This window comes from Mastomys coucha, unplaced genomic scaffold (assembly GCF_008632895.1).
Source record: "Mastomys coucha isolate ucsf_1 unplaced genomic scaffold, UCSF_Mcou_1 pScaffold15, whole genome shotgun sequence".
Classification (NCBI taxonomy): Eukaryota; Metazoa; Chordata; class Mammalia; order Rodentia; family Muridae; genus Mastomys; species Mastomys coucha.
The window spans coordinates 103,978,065-103,986,077 of NW_022196897.1; positions in this window are offsets into that span (position 1 = coordinate 103,978,065).

The window sequence follows — 8,013 nt, forward strand, 5'->3', positions numbered from 1 at the left end:
GTTGGGACTTGATTGTTGGGAGTTGGACTACAGACTGTAAGTCATCAATAAATTCCTTTACTACATAAGTTCTGTGACTCTAGAGAACCCTGACTAATACACTGTCCATAATAGGATGGGACTTGGTAGTGATGCAGCTGATCACCCACACTCAGTAGGTAATCCTTCACCCTTGTTCTGTTACCAAGTTCAATAAACTCTTTCATCTCTGAATAAAAATGAGGACATGAGGAGACGGTTTTGTAATAGATAATAAGAGAGTTCAGCCAGAGGCACCCAGAAGGGCCCAGATTGAAATGGGCCAGAGAGAAGAATGAGGGAGCAGGTGCAGAAGAAAAGGTCAGGGGACAGAAAGGACAAACGGACCAAGAGGGGAGCCAGGGGCGGAAGACCAAGAGAGGAAGAAGAACCAAGGGAACATGTGGCCAAAATGGCTGGCTTATATATGAAAGAGAAGTTGGCAAGCCCAGTCCCTGGGGTGGAGGGGGAGGGGGAGGTAGGGGAGTGAGAAGTGCTGGAAAGAACCACAGGTGCTGAGTGACTTTTCCAGGTCTCCTTGGCACCTTACAGTCTCACCAACCTAGACTTTGATATGAAGCACTTTGGTCTGTTCTTGTGCCCATCTGAGGTGAAGAGGCATTTGCTTTGATTTGTTTGTCTGGTTTTTGTTTTTGTTTTTTTGCTGTATGTATATGGGTGTTTTCCCTGTGTATATGTCTGGGCACCACACCACATACACGTATGGTGCCTGTGGATGCCAGAAGAAGGTGTCAGATCCCCTGAAACTGGAATTACAGATGGTTGTAAGCTGCCATGTGGGTATTGGGAATTAACCCAGTTCCTCTGGGAGAGCTTAACCACTGAGCCATCTCTCCAGCTTGTGACTAGACAATTGTGTCTTTCTCCGGGAAAAATGAATACAACAAGGTCTTATGCTCAGTGATAATCTCCACTGAGTTTTTACAGAGAAAGGATGAGAATGTTATATGGACACTAACAAAACCTAATTAAAATATATTTGAGGAATGTATAAATTAATGGCGGTTGATATCCTACTAATGGCTGTTATCCTTGTCTCTGGCTGTTAGTACTGGGTTTGGAGGGCGTTTTTTTGTTTGTTTGTTTGGTTTGATTTGGTTTTGCAACAAAGGGACTCCTTTCTTCAGATGTGTTTAAAGGCCACCCATCTGGAAGGCCTTTCTGAGAACTGGAGTGAACTGTGTATATTTGGGTATGGCCTCCCATAATTCTTGGAATAACTCATTTGTCACTATAGGAGATGGTGTTCAGGTTCAGCAGTGTTTACACATGAATTAACTAAGTGTAGTTAATGGGATCCCTGACAGGTAGGGTAAAGTTAATAGCCAGTCTGCAAGAAACCTTTCCTTGGTAAGGGAACAGAACATTCAGGAATGATCAGAAATTGATGGGTAACTGTGATCACTCTAGACACAGTAAGCAGATAGACTTAAATTCCACCAAAGCCCCCCTCAAACAGAGAGAGTAAAACTGGCTTCGGTGGCCTTTGTATAGGTAGGAATTGAGGAGACATACTGAACGGGTCACATGCTCTCTAGAAACCCCTCCACCCCCCACAATGTAGAAGCTACAGTGCAGAGGGTGTTTGGCTGCTTCAGTCAGATGTGGCTAACAACTATCCCTCTGGGGCCAATTCTAGCTCTTCACAGTCAAATGCAGTCCTATTTCCAATGTCCCCCTTTGCCTGTATGTGATGCAGAGGTCTTTGGTGACTGCTATCGCTGAGACGTCCCTTGCTCCAGTGGCTAGGCTGCTGGAAGTTAAAATGAACCTCCTTCCCTGGTGCCTTCAGAGACTTCCTATCTGGCTTGGAGGTGACATGGTTCTCAAAAGGCAGACAAAAACTTGGTTGGCCTCTTCAACTCAGGTGTGAGTCTTTCTCCTCTGCTTGATCTCAGTTTAAGAATGGTAAAGCTACATCTAGAAGTTGTATTTAAGGGTTTGAGGGACCCAATGCCACTTTCTGAAGCTTTTTTCCTGATTTATAGGGCTGACTGTCCAATATAGTGAGATCCATTATAGTAAGTCGTTCTGGATAATATTTATGTATTTCATAATGGTCCCCATTAAGCTCCTGTGAAGAAAGGTGAGATTTTTTTTACTTGTCTCTTAAGTCACTTCCATCACTTATCAAGGTCATCAGACTCTCTTCTCCTTCTTCCCACCCCGTTGACCTTAGGAACACCTAGTCATCTTACACCACCTATTTTGTAATTTCAGTTAAGAGCAGCCAAGAAACAGCATTGGCCTTAGGGGTTAATGATCTTATCGCAGCCCAGGTACAGTATTTCATCAGCTATGCAACAGAGAGACAGAATTATACATAGTTTCTTCCAAGTGAGCTCATAGGCCATGATTATATCCTTAAGACCCTGTGAAAAACATGCCAGGTGCAGAGTAAAGTAATTTAACATTTCTTTGCATTGTCTTTATTTTTAATTTTTAAAGATTTTATTTTACTTTTAATTATCTTATTGTGTGTGCACATATATACATGTGCACATAAGTGTAGATGCTCCCAGAGGTCAGAGGCATGGGATCCCTGGGGCTGGAGGTTCAGGAAGTTGTAAATCTTTCCAGCCCTCCTCGCCTTGTCTTGCATTGGTCATTGGAAGGGGGACTCCAGAGTGAAGTCGCCTAGATTGTGCATCTTTAACTTCCTAACATTTGTTCCCACAGGTGGAAGTTCATTTTTACCAACTGAAAACATGTTCATGCCATTGAGATGAAATGTGGGCCCTGGGAACACTGAATGGCCTAATGCCTATCACATCTCTTTTAGCTTCCCAGTAATCTTGAATATCTAACAACTTACAATTAACCCAAATTAGGCTGACCATGGTGGTATAAGACTTTCTTATGTGCTGGCAGGATATTAAGTGATCTAGAAGATAGCCCCATAGGAAGAAATCATTATTCCTTGAATTATTTATCATAGAACAGAATGGTTGGTCAGTAACCTTGATGGTAGGTGCCAATTAAACAGTGAATTTTCACATACAAACATGTATGCACACATACACAAAAAATTAATAAGCATGTACGTGGAAAGCCAGCCTTGACATCACAGGATGATTGAGGAGGGGTGAATATAGAGTCAGTGATTGGGGTCGGTGCTAATAGCAGCCAGCTGGAGCCAGCATTAGAGCTGATGGGGGTCAGGTCAGATAGCAACCGAAGGAGGCTGCCACCAATGGCAGCCAACAGCTAGAGTAATCATTCAGCAGACTTTTTCTCTGAGGGAATAAAGCTTGATTCATTGGGGCCCGCACTCCCTGTGACCTGCAAGAAACTCTCTGAACTCTTTAAATTCTTTAAGGGCCTGCAAGAAGAAGAGAGAAAAGGGGGAAACACACTCCACTATACACACTGAGTAGATAAAGCAAGACAAGCTCCAACAACTTCACATCCACACATATGTACACATATATAGACAAACAGATATAGTGGATAGATGGAGCAAGTTCCAACAAGCAGGCTCCAACCATTTTACTTATATACATATACACATTTGATGGATGGAGCAAACTCCAGAGAACAAGTTTCAACAGCTTTACGCACACACATACATACATACATACATGCATACACATACACATACATGCATACAGATTGATGGATGGAGCAAAGCTCCGACAACTTCACACCATAGACAGGCAGACAGATGGACAGACATATACACATTTACATATTGAGTGGATGGAGCAAAGCTCCAACCATTTTACACATTTATGATGAATGGAGCAGACTCCAAAGAGCTGGCTCCAACCATTTTACATGCACATACACAAAAACATGTTTGGTGGACAGAGCAAAATTCAACAAGCCCCAACCATTTTGGTTTTTCTCCCACAGCTTATATATCCCAACAAAATCTGTCAAGCAGTATACAATTACAATGTGATTACGTGTTAGTTTTCTTCTAGTGACTGATTATGAAAAAACAGTGTGTTCCCTAGTACCTTTACAAGAAATAACATTACACGGTACAGGTAAAGAAAACAAGAACCCACGTACATTTATAACTAAGCAGCTTGTTATACATTAACAAAGTGTGAGCAAGCAAGGTAGTTTTCTCAGCCAGTTTCTCTTACTGGCAGGCAGCAATTTGCAGTTACAAAGTTATTTATCTTTGAAGGTAATCTTTTAAGAATCTTAAAAGAATCACAAATTTAAATTTTTATATTAAAATCAGTCATTTCTATTTTAAATCCTCAGAATGCACATCTACTCATCAGGAAATCTTATTAAATCATATCAGGAAGCTGAGGGGAAACATGGGTCCAAGAAATCAATCATCAGTCCAGCCTCAGTGAGACACATCAGCCAGGGCTGCCATTGTTCTTGCTCCCTGACCATAAAAGAGTCCCTAGCTTGAGCCGGGCGGTGGTGGCGCACGCCTTTTATCCCAGAACTTGGGAGGCAGAGGCAGGCCAATTTCTGAGTCCGAGGCCAGCCTGGTCTACAGATTGAGTTCCAGGACAGCCATGGCTACACAGAGAAACCTTGTCTTGAAAAAACAAACAAACAAAAGTCCCTAGCTTAACTAATAAGAATGTGACTTTCTGAACTTCAAATTGTTCCCTACGATTTTCTACATCAGCATCAGGAGCAAAAACATCTCAACCTAGCTTCACTATTTTTCCAAATGTTTTCTAAGGCTGGTGGTCATAGCTGACAACCTACATCTCTTAAGTTCTTTCCTAGGGTGGTGATAGAATCATTAATCTGCTCCAGCAGCAATGCCTGAAAGAGATCAAGCATTAGTATTGTGAGTGCCAGAGATACTGCTCAGTGAGGGACTGGAAGCCTCCTTAAAGTTTTCATACAACTCTTAGATTAAGAAGGATGTGAGGGCAGCAAGCAGAGCAGAACTCCATGACAGCATGAAGTCTTCAGTTCTCTGCCTCTCTGAGTCACACCCATTGTGGTTATGCTAACTGGTGGGCCACATTCCATGAGTTCTGAAGCCATTTGTTGTTCCTCCTGCATGGCCCTCGACCCACATAGTTCTCCCAAAATATGTATAACTTCTTCCTCTACTAACAAAGAAACAGGACAGTAACACAGGTATAAGCTATCTAAAGAGCTATGAAGAAGAGGGGCTTAAGGACCCTCACATGGGCATATGGACAAGACAGAGGCCCGGAATCTAGGTCTAGGGCTAAAGGAATATTAAGAAAGTACTGGCAGAATTCTAAGCAGTGCTGTAGGATTCCACCAATTACAGCATGTGTCTAGTCAGGAGAGTGGAGTGAAGTGGTACACATATGAGGCATGATTCCATGTCTCTAATCCAAGCTTGTCAGTTGGATTTTGTAGCATACTCCAAATCCTGTCACATTTCTACTGCAGCATGCTTTTTCAAAACAGATTTTCTTTTTTTCTTAGGTTTGGGTTTTTGTTGTTGTTTTGAGACAAGGTCTCACTATGTAGCCCTGGCTGGCCTTGAAATCTGCCTGCCTCTGTCTCCCAGGTTCTGGAATTAAACATGTATCTTTCTTTCTCTGCTTGATCTCAGTTTAAGGATGACAAGGCTACATTTAAAAGTTGTGTTTACACACCCAGTTCAAGATGACTTTTAAAAATCATTGATGTGTGCGTGTTTGTGTGCATGCGCACACTCCACCTGTGTGCAAGCACCCATGGGAGCCAGAAGAATGTTGCATTCCCTGGAGCTCGAGTTACAGGAGGTTGGAAGTCACATGGCATGGATGCTAGGATCCACTCTCAGGTCCTCTGCAAGAACAACTGATGCTCTTAACCTCTGAGCCAACTCCAGCCCCTTCAAACTTACAGTGTTGCCCTTATCTAATGCCAAATCCCTTCCTGTTCCCCCAGAGTGTTCTCTAATGGGAATAGCTGAAGCAGAATTCTATCTTATTTTCCTTGGCCTGAACTTAATAGAAAATCAGAATGTCTTTAGGTGCTGGAGGGATGGCTCAGAAGCGAAGGGCATTTGTCACTCTTCCAGATGACTGGAGTTTAGCTCCTAGCGCCCACATTAGGCAGCCTGCAATGCCTCTAAGTCCAGCTTCAGATCTGATGCTCTCATAGCCTTCACCCACGTACACATGGCATGCGTACACACACAAATAAACAAACAAACAAACAAGAAATGTTTGTTACATGTATCAAAAGAGGGGGTGGAGCCCTGGCTTTAAGCCGGAGGACGTGGATCCAATTCCACCATCCACAGAGCAGCTTTCAACCATCTGTAACTACAGTTCAGGGCATCTGATGTCCGCTGGACTCCTTGGGCTCAGACATGTGGCACATAAACATACATGCAGGCAAATGGACACATTAAATAATTTAATTTTTAAGATGTATATTAAGAAGTCTCTGTAACAGCATGACTTTTGTTTGTTTGTTTTTTCAAGACAGGATTTCTCTGTATAGCCCTGGCTGTCCTGGAACTCACTCTGTAGACCAGGCTGGCCTCGAACTCAGAAATCCTCCTGTCTCTGTCTCCCAAGTGCTGGGATTAAAGGCGTATGCTACCACTGCCCGGCACACCACATGACTTCTAATAACATAAAACTTTCAGAACTGAGACTGAAGGTAACCTGAGGCTCTGTCAACACCTTCACCCTCAGGAAAAGGACTAGTAATAGTGTCTCACTGAGACAGCTCCCTTCAGACGGTAGTGAGGGGTAGGTGGTAGATCGTGAGCTAGTCATTTACATATGTGACCAGTAATGCACATGATTGATTCTCTGGTTGGGCTGAGGGGCCATGCATAAAGTATGTGTGCCCACTGCAGACTCAATCCATGACAGACCAACAAAAGAGATGGCCTCAGTCTGCATTCAGTTCCCACCGTAAGTCCAGTAAGCAGGCTGCTGCGCAGAGCAGCACATTCGTCCTCTTCCCTGGAGCTCCTCCCACTCTTGGGAGTTCTTTCTGGTGTCTCCATTAGTAGAGCTGGGCTCGTTCTGCCTTCAATCCTTGACTGTGAGACAAGTTTGGAAGGCCCTGGTTTTGGTGGCAGTAATGACTGATGACCATTCAGCTAGGGTGCTGAATGGTCATCTGGAGTCAAGCTCACCAGAAGCTGAGAAGAGCTCTATAGCTCTCAGAAGAATCCACACCATCACAACCTACGCTTGTGTGCTTCTGACTCCTGGGTGGCCATAAGGCTAAGTCTGCCGGAGGCATGTGGAGGCAAATCAGCTTCTTCCTCTTTGACAGTTGTGTTTCCTAATTTGAGGCAGCAGGTTATATATAGCCCTGACTGTTTGGGAATGGAGGCCGTGCCACGTAGCCTGCATGTGACTTTGTCAAGATCTTGGGAGTATAGGGAGGCTGAGGCAGCAGGTTGTAGTCCTGACTGTTTGGGAATGGAGGCTGCGCCACGTGGCCTGCATGTGACATTGTCAAGAACTTGGAGGTTATCCACTGGTCACTTTGGCAGCCATTTTTGATTCAACCAGTTTCAGCTAATCTAACTGAGGAAGAACTTCTGGCCTGCAGACATCCTGTCCTCAGAGACAAATTAAGATGAAAATTCAAGCACTTCCCAAGGCAGCACTCAAGGCAATGATTCTAATCCCAGGTTTAAAAAAAAAAAATCACCACTATCACCATCATTACTAACAACAAAAGAAAAGCCAAGGCAGGGCATGCATGCTCGTGAGTTCCGGTGATCCCAGCAGGGCAACTAAAACAGGGGGATTGATTGCTACAAGTCATAGACCAGCCTGGGCTACATAACAAGTTCCAGACCAACCCGAGCTATTGTGCTACAATATCTTAAAAGAAAACAGCCTCCATCGAAAAAACAAATAGTCCCACCCACCAAAAAAGCCCTAAATTGAAAAGACTTCCTATTGAGTCTCCACAATACCAGTCCTTCTGGCACTTGCCTTAGTTGAATTTTCTGGTGGTGGTGGTGGTGGTGGTGGAGGTGGTGGTGGTAGAGGTGGTGGTGGAGGTAGTGATGGTGGAGGTGGTGATGGTGGAGGTGGTGGT